We start from the raw sequence: 17,925 nt of genomic DNA on the forward strand, positions 1-17,925 counted from the left end.
TCTTAGATAGCATATGTGTATCTAGAGCAGGGGTACTCCTAGTACGGCCCGCGGGCCGGTGGTGGCCCGGCAAGCCTTCCTTGGCGGTGCGCAGACCTTGCAGACAATCACTGCTCCCCCGGCCCCCACAGAGCAGAGGCTTTTTTGTATTTCACCTGTTAGCGCCCCTGCATCTCCACTCTGACAATCACTGCTCCCCCGGCCCCCACAGAGCAGAGTGGAGATGCAAGGCCACAAAGAGGTGAAATAGAACAAAGCCTCTGCTCTGTGGGGCCGGGCAAGCAGTGATTGTCAGGGTGGAGAAGCAGGGGCGCTAAAACAAACAAAGCCTCAATAATATGTTAATGGTCTTTTAAAGACCTGTTAAGTACTTTGGTGTTGTTGTCTGTGTGTGCGCGTTGAGGAAGCGGTCTCAACCCGGGCTGAAGGCTGACACAGATAGACACACACACAGTGAGATGACAGAGGGGGAGGGAGAGGGAGGGCAGGAGGGAGAGAGAGATGGAGGGAGGGCAGGAGGGAGAGCAGGAGGGAGAGAGATGTATGTAAATGCTGGGTCTGGTGGCTCAGTGGATGAGGGCATCTGCTGCAGGGACCTGTGTGCAACCTCATGGTCACAAGTTATCGTTTTGCTTTAGCCCCGCCCCCTCTGACTCCGCCCCCACCAGTGCGGCCCTCGGCCCCAAACTACACTGTAAATGTAGCCCCTGAGAGAAAGTTTGTGAGTACCCATGATCTAGAGAGAGTAGACGGTCAGTGGATGAACTAAGTGTAACTTTGAAGAGCATGTAACACTGCACCCGCACGTCCGTTCCAGTGTAGGAAAGGCAAGGAAAAGAACTTTTAATTTTGTCCAAATACTACCATAAATAGTAGCAGTAGTTTGTATTGCAAGCACTGCATAGATCCGGTTATTATGGTGGCCACTCCCTACCTCTCTTAATAAGTTTAGTAGTACTCAGTCATTCATGTGTGGATGTATCACTGGTCACTCAATAAAAAGCAAAGCACCTAAAGTCATCCCATATATAAGCAAAAACATCCCATGTGAAGTGATAGATAATCAGATTATTTATCTTCTTCAATTTTCCATTTCTAGTACTCATTTCCACTGTAGGGTGAAAGTTAAATTAATTAAGCAGTAGCCCTTGAGTTGTAACAAAGTATTCTCAGTGCCACCCGTAATAGAAAAGTAAGAGCTTCACCACCTGCATGTACTGGACGGGTACAGTAACGCAACGGCAACGCAAGTCTAGGTCACTCCTCATGGCGTGCGTCTCTTTTTCTCGGGTGCAAGTTTACTGCGCTGGCATTATGCCGGCTTGCAGAAAATAACGTACCAATTTTCCAAAACAAGAGATAAGAAGAAGAATAAGACTGGTGTACTTTCATAGTCGACTCCAATGGAAGTCCACAGTGCTCGTAGAATTTGTTCCTTAAACTCCCACTAATGTTAGAGCAAGGATGAAGAAGTGTGAGGTTAGATAGATACTGGCCTCAATAGTTATGTAATGCGCTTGCAAGTTGCTAGTTGTACTGCAACACAAATTTCTGCTGAATGATTGAGTTAATCTTAAAGAGCATTGGTTACAGACTATGTCTTTCTTTCTTCATATAGGTTCTCCTTCCAAACGAACAAGGAGGAAGGAGCTGGCTAGAGCGGCCCGGCAACGGAGGATCGAGGCCACTGTTGCGGAATATCGGCGGCTGGTGGCCCTGGAGGACGTGGAAAGTGTGCAGTCGACAACTACAACAACGTCGTCTGCATCGGCCTCCGTGGCCCCACGGGCTGCCACCCAGCACAGTGGTCCACCCAGACTGAGCCGGGCTGCCAAAGGCAAACGCCACCGCCGAGCAGCAAGGCCAACAGCTGCCTCTCACAGGCATTGCACCTGCAAGGCAGTGAAGGCACGCCTGTGCCGCACTACCCTGATGGTGTCCCGCCTTCAGCAGGAGCTCGCCTTGCTCCGCGAGGAGCATGATGCCCTGGCCCAAAAAGTTAACAGCATCCACCCATAGTGTCCCTTGCCCCTTTTTTAGAGACTTTTGGGGGGTGTGAATTGGGAGTTGGGTTTTTGGGGACTTTTGAAGGACAATCGTTGGGGTTAGGGAGGGTCTTGCGGGAGATTATTTTGTTAGGGATATAAATATACTTTTTCAAACTTTATCTGAGCATACCTGTTTTTTACTGCTTGCCTGGTGGGTGGGGGTTTAACGTTGACTGTTTTCCTGAAAGTTTAGTTCCATTTTCTTCCTTTAAGTGTAAATGCCCAAATGTTTTCAACACTAAGTGCCTCTCACAGACTAAGTGAAGTGAATCCAAGAGTCCTAGGACTTTAGTAGTACTACCTTCAGTCTCTCGTCTCTCGTACTAATACTCCATTATACCCCCAAACCACCAAACGCTTATCTTACCTGTAATTTGTGTTTGAAAGTAGGGCTAGACCCAGGGCTGGCTCCACGGGAAACACCGAATAAGGTTGGCAATCTTGGTCGGATAAAATTTCCTCATAGCGGTGGTACTAGTGGTGTGACACAGTGGCAGTTGCATGCCTATGAAAAAAAAGAAAATGAAATCTGGTTTGTCCTCCTGAGCAATTCAACGGTACAACTGAGAATATAGCAGGTGACAGAAGTACAGTAGAGCAGTGCCACATTGTAGCCTAACAAATGGTAAAGTATAACTACTAATTCGGTTGAAGTTCTTTCACATTAGCAATGGTTCTTTGTCAAGCAGAGTAAGAATATATCCTCGGATTTCTTCACCAGCCTGTTGCTATCACCTTATCCTCCCCACCCAGCAAGTGTGTGGATTTATTGCTGTAATAATAATTTAGTCACACATCAATCAAAACCACACAGCCCGGGGGAAGAGGGTTAGGGTTTGAAAAATGGATGGGTACGGGGGTTTTTGGGAAAGGTTTTGGGAGACAAGAAAAAATAGCACAGCATAGACAAACTATTGTGAACATAAACAAATCTTTGGGTACAAACCTATCCATCAATCTTTGAAAGTGCATGCACTACTGCATGCATGTCAGTGAAAAGTAAGTAGTACATTCGACAACTGTGGAAAGAAAGAATGCGACAGTACAGGGCCTGTGTGGAATTATTGATAACGATATTCAACATAAGCCAGATACCCGAGAGCCTTGCTGGTCACTATAAATCCATTCACAACAACACTCAATGGGGTTGGTCTGGAAGGTGTCAGGTTTACTCCCCGTGATCCAGTCGATGCAAATATGGTTCCACCTCCAAATGTCACCAACACCCAGAAGTGTAAACACAGGGTGTTCGAGCCATTAGGCGGGGGAGAAAAATAACAAACTAAAATAAAAAATGTGGGATGGGTAAAGGTAGGGTCAGCAGGGAAAGGATACCTGTAACAGAAGACAAGACAGGCATCAGTGAAGTGCTGTCCTAACATACAAGGGTACTCTCATATAGTCTCACTAAATAACCAAGGAAGTAGACAAGTACCTGAGCACCAAGAAAACATGACCTTGGATAGGAAATACTATAGCCCTTCTGCCACAATCTGTGAGGAAGGCCTAAGAAACACATAAACATATAGTTAACGAACACACTCCTGTCGCACCAAACACACTCGCGTTATACTAAGACATCAAACCCACTACTCACAACATACCACAAACATGGTAGAGGACTCAATGTACAAAGGGGGTTCCAAATAGTCAAAGCAAAGATGTATGGTCCAACAAAAAGGAAGAGGGAAACGGTAGTGTGTAGGAAGCAAGAACTACAACACTGCGCTCTCTAAGTAATGACCCAGTAGAGAATCTTTGGTGAAGGTCAAACAGAAAAACGTAGTTGCTGTTGCGACCACCACTGAATTCTGCCAACAACACACCCCACGGTGCACTACACAAAGAGAACTGGGGTAGCCTGTAGTTACCTCACTACATGCCCAGTTATGGAGGTCCTTTGAAATACACAGTTATACAACGGAGACGCGTAGTTGTCCTTACTACCGCGCTCCGTTTTAATAGTACAAAAACGATCCCCGATGTGAACGCTAACACGTGGTATAGACCGCCACTGTGCTCCGCCACACACAATTCAACCAAACAGGAATTCATCAAAGGTAGAATTCTGTTAGAAAACAGTCACAGAACCTCCCTTAACAATCCGTTCAGGCAGTAATCAGCTGACCGCACGGGCGGCCGAAGAGTTTAGAGCGGCTTTACCTGAAGACGCGTGAAGTCCGTCTACCGCCAAGGACAGAACACGGAAGCGCTCCCCACTGAGCCTCAGGGGGGGGGGAAGGTGATAGTCCACAGGAGACACGATAGAAAAGCATGCAGAGCGTCCGCTCTCATGCCGGTGCAGAACAGAAACCAGAATAACGCGCAACAGGAAGCGCGTCTGTTCCCCAGATAAACTTCCTGCAAGTCTCCCGCCTACTCATGGGAAATGTAGTTTCATAGTACGGTAGGCGCTTAGGGGCTGCGTAACCTGACAGAAGGTATAGTAGATAGAAAAGGAGAAATTGCTTTTTTTCTAGGTGTCCCCTCACTCACCAGGGTTGCCCCTTGGTGACATGCTTCATCATTGGGGCCATCCCAGTCCTCTACGGCCTGGGGCGTGCTGCGACTTGCGAATTACGTAGGAGCACTTACAAATGACTATGTGTGGTGCAGATGTGATAGTGGAGTGGACTAAGTGATGTGTTAAGGGATCAATTTAGAAGCCTAGAGAGAGCCAAGAAATGCAGTCACAGTCAGAGAAAAAGGCAAGGGATACTGTATCTATGTGGTTGTAGTGGTCCTGTTGGAAGTGGTAAGTAAGTTGCCTGCAGAAAAAAAATCCTCCTATTAGCGGCACTCCTCCATTGCAGCCGACGCTTCGTCCATCGATGTTGGTCACCAGAAGACACCCTGTAAAAAAAAGCACAGCATAGACAAACAATTGAACATAAACAATTCTTTGGGTACAAACCTATCCATCAATCTTTGAAAGTGCATGCACTACTGCATGCATGTCAGTGAAAAGTAAGTAGTACATTCGACAACTGTGGAAGAAAGAATGCAACAGTAAAGGGCCTATGTGTAAATTATTGATAACGATATTCAACATAAGGTCTCTGTAGCCAGATACCCGAGAGCCTTGCTGGTCACTATAAATCCATTCACAACAACACTCAGTGGGGTTGGTCTGGAAGGTATAGTAGATAGAAAAGGAGAAATTGCTTTTTTTCTAGGTGTCCCCTCACTCACCAGGGTTGCCCCTTGGTGACATGCTTCATCATTGGGGCCATCCCAGTCCTCTACGGCCTGGGGCGTGCTGGGACTTGCGAATTACGTAGGAGCACTTACAAATGACTATGTGTGGTGCAGATGTGATAGTGGAGTGGACTAAGTGATGTGTTAAGGGATCAATGTAGAAGCCGAGAGAGAGCCAAGAAATGCAGTCACAGTCAGAGAAAAAGGCAAGGGATACTGTATCTATGTGGTTGTAGTGGTCCTGTTGGAAGTGGTAAGTAAGTTGCCTGCAGAAAAAAAATCCTCCTATTAGCGGCACTCCTCCATTGCAGCCGACGCCTCGTCCATCGATGTTGGTCACCAGAAGACACCCTGTCCACTGCCTGCCTGATGCTGAATTGTGGCTCGCTACTGTGAAGCCTGACTCCATTCTTTTTTCCCCATTGCAGAGACTGAAACCCGGCCTGTAATTATTCAACGAAAAACAGGAAGTGATATAATATTACAACACCACTGAAAAATAAATATAAGGTATGTAGGCTGTGGAGTGCAAAAAGTCACAATTTGATTTTCCTAGTAGACAGTACAATATTTTTGAAAGTGCGTACTCTGAGTCACCTTTTGAAGGATAAATAAGTATGGGCAAATTAATGTAGCGGATCTTGCCCCTCAAGCTAGGTGTACTGTAAACTGTGTTTTAGAACAAAATTAGATCTTCCTAGCAGTGCTCCCACCCAGACCCTTACTAAAGCCAGTCGCAAAAATGTAGAAGACCCCCAATCAAATCTCAAAAAACGAGGCCTAGCAGAAAACTGGTGACAAAACTTACTTTGAAAGTAAAAGTAGGCCGAAGTACCCCCTTCCTAATTACCCATTACCCACCGTGGATTGCATTCAAACCACTTGCAAGCAACCAAGCAAAAGTAGCCATAGCCAGCATCGCTCCAAGACTCGAAATCCCCCCCACTCAAACACATGCAATAGAAATACTGCTAAGCCTAACGAACCCTAAGTTAAGAATAGTGGCAAAGGCTTTCTTTAACTATGCCAAAACCCCCCTTTCCCACCATGGATTTTCTTCAAATGACTTGCAACCAAAATTACACATTCTCACGAGTGCTCTAAGACCCCAGAACTCAGTTGGAAAAATCTAGAACACCCCGAAACACATGCAATCCTGCTGCTAGGGCTAACCCTAACGAACCCTAAGTTACAAAAAGTGCCAAAACTAAAGGCTTTTCCGCGCGGATTTTGTCCCAACCACTTCTACCCGGTATTAGACCTTCCCAGGAATGCCCCAAGACCCGTCAACCCACCCGCCAAGAAGCATAACACCCCCAAACAGGCCAAAAGCAAAATCTCATACTTGCAATATTTCTGGGCCTTCGGTCCAAACGCGCTGCGTAGCTAGGCCATAAGTCGGGGTTGGCACGACGGATTTCCTGAAAAGCAAATGCAATCAAGATTAGAGTGTCCCAGCAATGCTCCCAGACCACGAAACTCACCCACAAACAGACGGAACCCCCCCTAAGAGCACCTCAAAGGCAAGCAAGTCATCAAAAACACAAAAAAAATTCCGCCTGGGATTTGGTCCAAAACACTTTTATCCGGTATTAGAGCTTCCCAGCAATGGCCCCAGAGCCGTCAACCCAGGAGAAAACGAGTAGAAGACCCCCAAACAGCCAAAGAGCAAAAGTACAAAAATGGGGACTTAGTCAATTTTTCACAAATTTCCCAAATCACTCTGCGCGCGCTCTGCAGCTAGGCCCTAAGTCCCCTCTGCCACCATGGATTTGCTTCAAACCTCTTGCAAAGTAAAGTATATATAGCCAGCAGTGCTCCCAGACCACGAAACTCACCCACAAACACCAGGAAGCCCCCCAAACAGGCCCCCGAAAACGCTACATAGAGCAAAATGTCAGAAATAGCCAAAAAAAAATCGGCCTGGATTTTGTCCCAACCACTTCTACCCGGTATTAGACCTTCCCAGGAATGCCCCAAGACCCGGCAACCCACCCGCCAAGAAGCATAACACCCCCAAACAGGCCAAAAGCTAAATCTCATACTTGCAATATTTCTGGGCCTTCGGTCCAAACGCGCTGCGTAGCTAGGCCATAAGTCGGGGTTGGCACGACGGATTTCCTGAAAAGCAAATGCAATCAAGATTAGAGTGTCCCAGCAGTGCTCCCAGACCACGAAACTCACCCACAAACACCAGGAAGCCCCCCAAACAGGCCCCCGAAAACGCTACATAGAGCAAAATGTCAGAAATAGCCAAAAAAAAAATCGGCCTGGATTTTGTCCCAACCACTTCTACCCGGTATTAGACCTTCCCAGGAATGCCCCAAGACCCGTCAACCCACCCGCCAAGAAGCATAACACCCCCAAACAGGCCAAAAGCAAAATCTCATACTTGCAATATTTCTGGGCCTTCGGTCCAAACGCGCTGCGTAGCTAGGCCATAAGTCGGGGTTGGCACGACGGATTTCCTGAAAAGCAAATGCAATCAAGATTAGAGTGTCCCAGCAATGCTCCCAGACCACGAAACTCACCCACAAACAGACGGAACCCCCCCTAAGAGCACCTCAAAGGCAAGCAAGTCATCAAAAACACAAAAAATTTTCCGCCTCGGATTTGGTCCAAACCACTTTTAGTGCTTCCCAGCAATGGCCCCAGACCCGTCAACTCACCTGCAAAGAGGTAGAACAACACCCCCACAAGTGCTGAGTCTTTCTTCATTGGGCGTAAACCAGCCCTCTGCTTTGATGGAAATAGGAGTCTGGAGGAGGAGGATAGAGGAGCATGTTCTTCTGAACTTGTGAACCTGAGGAATGCAGACTGCGGCACCTTCAAATAAATTAGCAAACAAGTGAAGACAGTTCTGCTGATGGGCTTGTTTTTGTGATTATCTGATTAAAGTTTGAATTATATTAACTGTGCACAACAAAGAAAGACAGACACACAGGAATAAAAGTGAATAAGGATGAAAAAGAAAGTTATTGATTCGTTGTCTCATTTTCAGGGCTCGAAGTCGGAATCACGGTCCAGGAATAAGAATAAGGCTTCGTCATCATACTCTGCGAATTCAGGCAGGGTGAGGTCAGTGTCACCTGACAGAGTAGAAATTCCCTCATCTATGTTGCTGGCCACCTCCTCTTCATCCGGCACGCTCTCTCGTACTCTGAAATCTGGTGGTATGAGGTGCTGATTCATCTTGATCATTGTTAACCTCTCCACATTTTTGGGCGAGAGGCGGCTCCGTTTGGGAGTTACAATCCCACCAGCCGCACTGAAAACCCGTTCAGAAGACACACTTGCGAGTGGGCAAGACAAGTAGTTTAAAGCCAGGTTGGTGAGCTGTGGCCACAATTCTTTTTTCCCATGCCAATACGCCAATGGGTCAGAATTAACATAGACCTCTGTTGAGTCATTCAGATAGTCCTTCACCATCGACTCAAGGTCCTCATCCAAGGTTCCTCCACTTTGCTTAGCTCTTGCTGTGCCTCTGACCTTTTGAGAACCAAACCCACGCAGAGTTAGCCAATCCTCTTCAGCCTCCAATGTTTCTGTTGTCTTTCGTGCAGATGATCCGGTTGCCGGTGTCTTTAACGGCTGAGAGGTCACTTGTGCCACAGCCACAGGTGCAGAAGTGGATTGTTTTGACTGGGGATGGCCTGCTGATGTACTGCCATTTCCTTCAATTTCCAGCCGTTCTGTTTCAAACTTCTTGGCTGACAAGGCTAGCCAACGTTTGTACTTTGGAACATGTTCATCATCAAAAGGAAAGAATGCTTGGCCTGCCAGCGCCTTTTTGTAGCGTGGATCCAGAATAGTAGCACAAATGTAATGCTGTTCTGAGTGGATCTTTTTAAGACGTTCATCACCTTGTAGGAGCTCTAATAATTGCTCAGCCAGAAGCAAAGAGTCTTGCTTTTTGTCATCTTTTCCAAACACAGAACACACCTCCTTCAGTTGGTCCTCCAGCATGTACAACAATGGGATAGCTTTTCCCAAATTAGAGTCCTCCTTGCTGACTGCACGCGTGAAGACCTCAAAAGGACGAAGCATGCGTGTCAGGCTTTCAACTATGTTCCATTGCGGCCCACCCATCCTCAGCTCCTCTATACCCTCTTTCAAGAAATATTGATCGAGTTCCGTATACTGCTCATACAGACGCTCAAGCATGTAGAAGGTTGAGTTCCAACGTGTTACCACCTCCTGGATGAGTGCTTTCACTGGCATTTGACATTGATATAGCAGGCTCCTCAGCTGCTTCCGGGCCTTAAAAGAATGCCTGAAATGCTTGCAAATTTTTCGGCAGGTCTCCAATACACTGTACGCTGCACTGCGTTTATTACCCAAGAATTTTTGGACAACCAGGTTTATACAGTGCGCCAAACACGGCACTCTGAAATAGTAACCGTCCCTCATGGCCTTAACTATATTGGCGCCATTGTCCGTGGAAACATAACCAACCTTGCGTTTTAGTGGGGACAGACAGTTAAGGACCTTTGTGTTAAAGACATCCAAAATGTTTTCTGCTGTGTGACGTTTCTCCAAACCAAACATGGCTAGTGTTGCATGTTTCCGAGCACCTTTAAAAACAATGTTAGTGTCAACACCTGAGTTTAGCTTTGCTTTAGCCCCTGAAAAAGAGACCCAGTGTGCAGTGATGCACATGTAATCAGCGCCTGCGCCACTGGTCCACATGTCTGTTGTCAGATGTATAGTGTGAACAGCACTCTTCTGCAAAGCTGCCCCAATCACCTTCAGAACATCTTCATGTAGTGCTGGAACCGCAACTCGGGCAAAATAGAACCGGCTAGGAACCTTCCATTTAGGGCAGAGCGCTGTCACTAATTCTAGAAAACCAACCCCTTCTACAAAAGAAAAAGGGAGAAGGTCCAGAGCTAGCATTTCAGCCAGCTTAGTGTTATACAGACGGGTCATTGGGTGGTTGCGTTCATATTGCGCTTCTGTAAACAACATCTTTTTAATGTTGCCCTGGACCAATGATTTACGGGATGATGATGATCTCTTCGACCAAGTTACGCTCGCTGATGAACTTTTCCGCATTGATGTCTCACTCTCTCCCACACTCTTAGTGTGGCTCCCATGGGGTGTGCTGCTGACATGGGAACTGGGTGTAAGTGAAGTGTTTGAATCGTCTTCTTCTACCTCCTCGTCATCAGCAGATGAAAAATCAACGTTTTCATTACGTGCAATTCCGGCTTTCTTGACCGCCTCTAGGTGCGGAAACCATTGGACAGCGTGCCTTCTCTCAAGATGACCTCTCTGGCCTCCGGTACCATAGTTAGAACCAAGCTTACCACGACTAAATCGAAGCTTACAAAGGCTACAAATGGCTATGTTTTCCTTTTTTGGGCAAACACTAAAGAAGTCCCAAACTGGAGACTTGAAATGTCTTCGGGGGCCGGAGGAGGCGGCGATACTGGTGGTGGTGGTCCTGCTGCTAATGCCAGATGAAGTGGAGGATGTGGATTGCCGAACTTCAGTACGTTTTGCACTTTCACCACCACGAATTGAGGTCGAGGACGAGGTGGGTACCTTCTTGCGAAGAAATATGGAAGCGGTAGGTTTTGGTGTACTACTTAACTCCAAATCTAATGATTCCATTTCCATTGCCTCCTCGCCGACATCATCATCACGCTCAGCAGCTTCTCGGGATAGGGTCAAAATGTCTCTTTGCTGCATGCCCGGTGGGGCTGCAGTGACCTTTGTGATGACTGGCTCGTCGTCATCGTGAGAGGCTTCATCACCAGCAGTATCTGTCACTTCTTGTTGAGCCTCATCACACTCCATAGGTTTGAGTTTTTGGACGACCTTCCTTTTACGCTTAGGTACCGGTGTCAGATCATGGTGTGCCTCACTGTCAGACCGCAGTTGTGGTTCCCAAGACAGATCACTTGCATCAGAACGAGGTGGGCTTGAAGAAGATGTAGACACCCCCCTTGATCTTTTCCTTGCTAGGGATGTGGAAGACAATGAATGATCATCAGGAGGAGTGGCTTCCAATGATACCTCGGCTTCATTGTCGATTTCCAAATGTGCCCCTACTTCGGGAGGAACAACTATTGTGGGCACTTGTGAACCTCCATGCACCTTTGCTTGCGCATCTCCTTTTGCTGCCTCTCTTTCCACATGTACTTGGGCGTGTACTTGCACATGGTGTTGTTGTTGCGGCTGTGGTTGTTCAACACTTGTCAGATGAGTTACAACAACCTGTGTTGATTCAGGGACATTGCAGCTACTTTCTTGCGATGAGCCAACATCACTGGTCGATGGTGATTGGAGAAGTACACTGACTGCCTCTGAAGCACTCAAGGGCTTTGACTTAAGTTGGCGTGGTGGTGGAGGCACTGAACCCAATGGAGCAGGGGTGCTGCTCCCAGCTTGGTCCCCAGCAGATCCTGCTGCTGCAGGCGTACTTTTTTTTTTGCTCCCAAAAAAAGTGGCGGGTGGCACACCAGCCTCCTTGGTAACTTGCTTCTTCTGCTCCTTACTAGCAACTTTCTTGCTAGAGGAGCTACGGAGAACTTTCTTTGGGGGCGGGGCCATCTTCTTCAGAGCAGGTCAGACAGCAGGCCGCAGTTGCACGAATTGTAGAGTTGTCTGAGGCCAGACGTGACGTCGCGTGACGTTATGCTGCACACACACACCGCTGCAGGACTTCTTCCTGGCACTGGTGGTTCTCTTGAGTCTTGTGCACCTAAAAAAAATGGAAGACAGAGGAACATCAGTTCAGTTATAGAGCACAAAAAAATCGAAAAACACTGCAAAATCAGCACAATCCCAATCCATCCATGCCCTCCATAATGTTTAAATTCAAGACAACCCACAGAAAGACTAGGCCCATGCAAGACTCACTACCCCTGGGCATAAATAAAGGTTGAAAAGTAGGCAAAATGGTTGGAGGCCTAACAACAAAGCCTGCATTTAAAATGGCCACTTGCCTGCCAGCACATGGCCAGTGCCTGTAGCTGCACTCAAAATGGCCACCAGCCACATGGCATGTCCCTCCCCATGAACACCCCCAAAAATCGAAAAACACTGCAAAATCAGCACAATCCCATTCCATCCATGGCCTCCATGATGTTTAATTCAAGACAACCCACAGAAAGACTAGGCCCATGCAAGACTCACTACCCCTGGGCATAAATAAAGGTTGAAAAGTAGGCAAAATGGTTGGAGGCCTAACAACAAAGCCTGCATTCAAAATGGCCACTTGCCTGCCAGCACATGGCCAGTGCCTGTAGCTGCACTCAAAATGGCCACCAGCCACATGGCATGTCCCTCCCCATGAACACCCCCAAAAATCGAAAAACACTGCAAAATCAGCACAATCCCATTCCATCCATGGCCTCCATGATGTTTAAATTCAAGACAGCCCACAGAAAGACTAGGCCCATGCTAGACTCAAATACCCCTGGTGAAAAGGCCACAAGTACAGGCCCAAAAAACGAAAATCACTGAAAAATCTGCACAATCCCATTCCATCCATGGCCTCCATGATGTTTAAATTCAAGACAACCCACAGAAAGACTAGGCCCATGCAAGACTCACTACCCCTGGGCATAAATAAAGGTTGAAAAGTAGGCAAAATGGTTGGAGGCCTAACAACAAAGCCTGCATTCAAAATGGCCACTTGCCTCAAAATGGCCACCAGCCACATGGCATGTCCCTCTCCCTCCCCATGAACACCCCCAAAAATCGAAAAACACTGAAAAATCTGCACAATCCCATTCCATCCATGGCCTCCATGATGTTTAAATTCAAGACAACCCACAGAAAGACTAGGCCCATGCAAGACTCACTACCCCTGGGCATAAATAAAGGTTGAAAAGTAGGCAAAATGGTTGGAGGCCTAACAACAAAGCCTGCATTCAAAATGGCCACTTGCCTGCCAGCACATGGCCAGTGCCTGTAGCTGCACTCAAAATGGCCACCAGCCACATGGCATGTCCCTCCCCATGAACACCCCCAAAAATCGAAAAACACTGCAAAATCAGCACAATCCCATTCCATCCATGGCCTCCATGATGTTTAAATTCAAGACAGCCCACAGAAAGACTAGGCCCATGCTAGACTCAAATACCCCTGGTGAAAAGGCCACAAGTACAGGCCCAAAAAACGAAAATCACTGAAAAATCTGCACAATCCCATTCCATCCATGGCCTCCATGATGTTTAAATTCAAGACAACCCACAGAAAGACTAGGCCCATGCAAGACTCACTACCCCTGGGCATAAATAAAGGTTGAAAAGTAGGCAAAATGGTTGGAGGCCTAACAACAAAGCCTGCATTCAAAATGGCCACTTGCCTGCCAGCACATGGCCAGTGCCTGTAGCTGCACTCAAAATGGCCACCAGCCACATGGCATGTCCCTCCCCATGAACACCCCCAAAAATCGAAAAACACTGCAAAATCAGCACAATCCCATTCAATCCATGGCCTCCATGATGTTTAAATTCAAGACAACCCACAGAAATACTAGGCCCATGCAAGACTCACTACCCCTGGGCATAAATAAAGGTTGAAAAGTAGGCAAAATGGTTGGAGGCCTAACAACAAAGCCTGCATTCAAAATGGCCACTTGCCTGCCAGCACATGGCCAGTGCCTGTAGCTGCACTCAAAATGGCCACCAGCCACATGGCATGTCCCTCCCCATGAACACCCCCAAAAATCGAAAAACACTGCAAAATCAGCACAATCCCATTCAATCCATGGCCTCCATGATGTTTAAATTCAAGACAACCCACAGAAATACTAGGCCCATGCAAGACTCACTACCCCTGGGCATAAATAAAGGTTGAAAAGTAGGCAAAATGGTTGGAGGCCTAACAACAAAGCCTGCATTCAAAATGGCCACTTGACTGCCAGCACATGGCCAGTGCCTGTAGCTGCACTCAAAATGGCCACCAGCCACATGGCATGTCCCTCCCCATGAACACCCCCAAAAATCGAAAAACACTGCAAAATCAGCACAATCCCATTCCATCCATGGCCTCCATGATGTTTAAATTCAAGACAGCCCACAGAAAGACTAGGCCCATGCTAGACTCAAATACCCCTGGTGAAAAGGCCACAAGTACAGGCCCAAAAAACGAAAATCACTGAAAAATCTGCACAATCCCATTCCATCCATGGCCTCCATGATGTTTAAATTCAAGACAACCCACAGAAAGACTAGGCCCATGCAAGACTCACTACCCCTGGGCATAAATAAAGGTTGAAAAGTAGGCAAAATGGTTGGAGGCCTAACAACAAAGCCTGCATTCAAAATGGCCACTTGCCTGCCAGCACGTGGCCAGTGCCTGTAGCTGCACTCAAAATGGCCACCAGCCACATGGCATGTCCCTCCCCATGAACACCCCCAAAAATCGAAAAACACTGCAAAATCAGCACAATCCCATTCCATCCATGCCCTCCATGATGTTTAAATTCAAGACAGCCCACAGAAAGACTAGGCCCATGCTAGACTCAAATACCCCTGGTGAAAAGGCCACAAGTACAGGCCCAAAAAACGAAAATCACTGAAAAATCTGCACAATCCCATTCCATCCATGCCCTCCATGATGTTTAAATTCAAGACAGCCCACAGAAAGACTAGGCCCATGCACCACTCACTACCCCTGGTCAAGGCCCCAACAACAGGTCAAAAATCGAAAAACACAGAAAAATCAGCACAATCCCAATTCATCTATGGCCTCCATGATGTTTAAGTTCAAGACAACCCACAGAAAGAATCAGTCCACCCACCACTGAGTACCCCTGGGCAAAAGGCCCCAAAACAGCCCAAAAATCGAAAATTCCAAAATTTTAGTTGCAGCAACTGTAATGCCCCAAACAAACTTACTTGTAAAATTTCTAATCCAACAGTGATCCAAAGAAAGTCAAAAAGGCCTCAAATCCAAAGATCCAGCAGCATCCACAAAAAGTAATCCTTCCAGCTCCACATCCAAATGAAAAGTGACCAGGAGATGGACAAAGCACTGGGAGGAGCCTGCTGAACAGGAACAGGAAGTTGAAGACTATGGGGCACTTCCTTCCTCCCACCCCCCTGCCCCCCTCCCCAAAATGGACTCCTCGCTAAAAAAGTGCAGGCAAATGTCAAACTAAGGAGTTATTCACATAAAAATCATCATTTCTAGAAGGTTTATGCTGCTTGCTGGTGGATTTCTTGTGCAGAATTGCAAATTTATATTTTCGCTCGCCGCATCTCAAATCTCGCAATTGCGAAGTACCGCGAGACGTGATCTCGCCGTACTCGCGTTGACAAACTATCGCTGGCAAGCCGCGATGACGTAATCGCGCTCGCCAATTCCCGCGGGATCACACAGCAAGATCCAAAATGGCGCAGCACTCGCAAACTATCGAAAAAAACAACTCGGCAAACGATGATAAACGCCGCGCGCCGCAAAAATTGTATCACCAACGCCGCGCGCCGCCAAAAAAATCCGCTGCGTGCGAATTTGCGGATTTTGCGGGAAATCCGCAAATCTCGCGGATTGCGGATTTCCCGAAAATCCGCAAAATCCGCGAGCGTAACGGATTTTCCGCCCATGCTTAATATAAAACACATCTGTGACTCACGAATGCTGTGCATTCACGCACAGTGGTGACGTGCCATGAGATACCAATCGCTCCCCATGGCACATTGCTGTCACACAAACCCCCACACATCGACAGTTCGCAAAGAGTAGAGGCGCACTCAACCAACAGCAGGGCTGCTGCTGGCACACCTTGCTTCTCATACACACACCTCACATTCCTACTTTACAGTGTTGTACATAGTGACACACAAAAGCTGTGCCAGAACTGTACCGCATTGTGTGTACGCCCAGAGGGCCCTGTCCCTTCCGCAACGGGCCAAGCCCCCTTGCCTGCCGCGTACCCTGCTATACCTGCTCCAGATCCAGAAGTCCTCCCTGTAGTGTAATTCTTTGTCAACAGACAATCTGAAATCAGAAAAACAACGTTAGCCTCAGATCACAACTGTTTCCGTTATCTCAGGCCCACCGACCCCAGTGCGCCGCCACCTGTTTACCACTGGTCACTCCCATGACCTTCCATGAGGCGTGCCCCGACATCCTCCTCTGTCTGATTACCTGCATGGACATAAAGCAAGACGTAAATAGCCCCCACCCCGCCCAACCTACACATCATACCAGACACCGGGGGGGCTGGACGGGTTAGGAGAAAATGCCATGCAAATAATCGTTTTGGTTTGTGTTATGTCTGCCCTCGCATCCGTATCATCGCCATGTGACATCGAACCTACAAGACGTGAGCAAATAAGGCCTGTACCTGGCTCTTATGATGGACATCCACCTCAGCAATAACATTGCGCGTGTACATTTAAGCACTTACACTTGCCACTGTTCATAATCAACTCTCAACCATTTGCGCCTCTTAACGAACATTTAAAAAAAAAAATTAATACATTTTCCGACGCTACATAAACTCCCTAATACATGACCTAGGCACAGCTTCCGCCAACGGCGTCAGGGAAACAGTACATGGCTTGCATAAATTGCGCTAATTCCTCTGTGAAGCGCTCGTAAACCAACTGGTGATAATCGCGCTATGCCCTATCATATTTAAACCTCAACGCTCCAGCTAAGACGGCAACTTTGGTCTTATGTTTGTGTGTCCTCCATTTCTTGCAGTATTATACCTTTACTTGTGCTTTCTACTCTTTAGAAACCTGGGCACATGTCACTTTTCCTCCTGTAATGCACTGTTCGCTAGCACTTGTATTTTGTTCATCCCAATTTTCCTCTTGCCTCATGTAACCTCACCTTTGCTTATGAATGCGTTTAAACATAGGTGCGGCCCATTGCAAAGTTCTCCTCCTGCCTCAGTTCTGTTCCTATTGTGAAATGCTCAGACCCCGTCGGGTAACGTCCGCACTCTACACGAACGCCGCACGCAATGAATAAAGAACATGAGGAAAGCTCTGTCCGGCTCGGGCGACAGCGGGCGGGAAAAGCACCCAATCACACGCGAGCCCGGAACACATAATGCTAACCTTGCGAAGTGCTCTGACACTACGGGTTACAGTAGCGCTATATACAAATTTGTCAAAATGCCCACATTCATCGTCCTTGGCAATGCCTCTGCCCACTCCCCCATACCCCACCTACATGGAGGCTCTGTCCTCGCCCCGCCCCTTCAAAGTTCAACGCAGGCGGGTGCATGGGTGAAAAGCCGCAACAGTCGCAGCTCCCAGGGATGCACGCGTGATGGATGCCTGGCAGCGCCCTCCGCCCACGCCAGCACGAAGCCACAGGGTGCCCCCCCCCCTAATAACGGTCCCGGGACGGGGCGCACAGGAAGACCAGCAACAAGGGGCACAGACAATCGCGCAATAAACAGACCACGCAGTGTAAGCGTAAAAGGCCATTTATTAGACCAGAACTGCGAATCTGTACATAACAATAAATCAACAATAACAGTAAACAGCAAACCCCCACTCACATTTCCCCCCCCCATTCGTTTCATTCACCCACGTCATCACTAAGCCCTAGTGGCACCAAACACCCTTCTCTCAGCCGTCAATCACCGTCTTCCGGCCCCCAGACATTGCAAACTTCCAGTCAAACTTCGGTCCGTCCTGTGCTAACTCCCCCCCTAAGGGATGGGTATGCCCGCTTTTGACCCCCTGTCCCTTCGAAT

This window comes from Lissotriton vulgaris, chromosome 12, assembly GCF_964263255.1.
Source record: "Lissotriton vulgaris chromosome 12, aLisVul1.2, whole genome shotgun sequence".
Classification (NCBI taxonomy): domain Eukaryota; kingdom Metazoa; phylum Chordata; class Amphibia; order Caudata; family Salamandridae; genus Lissotriton; species Lissotriton vulgaris.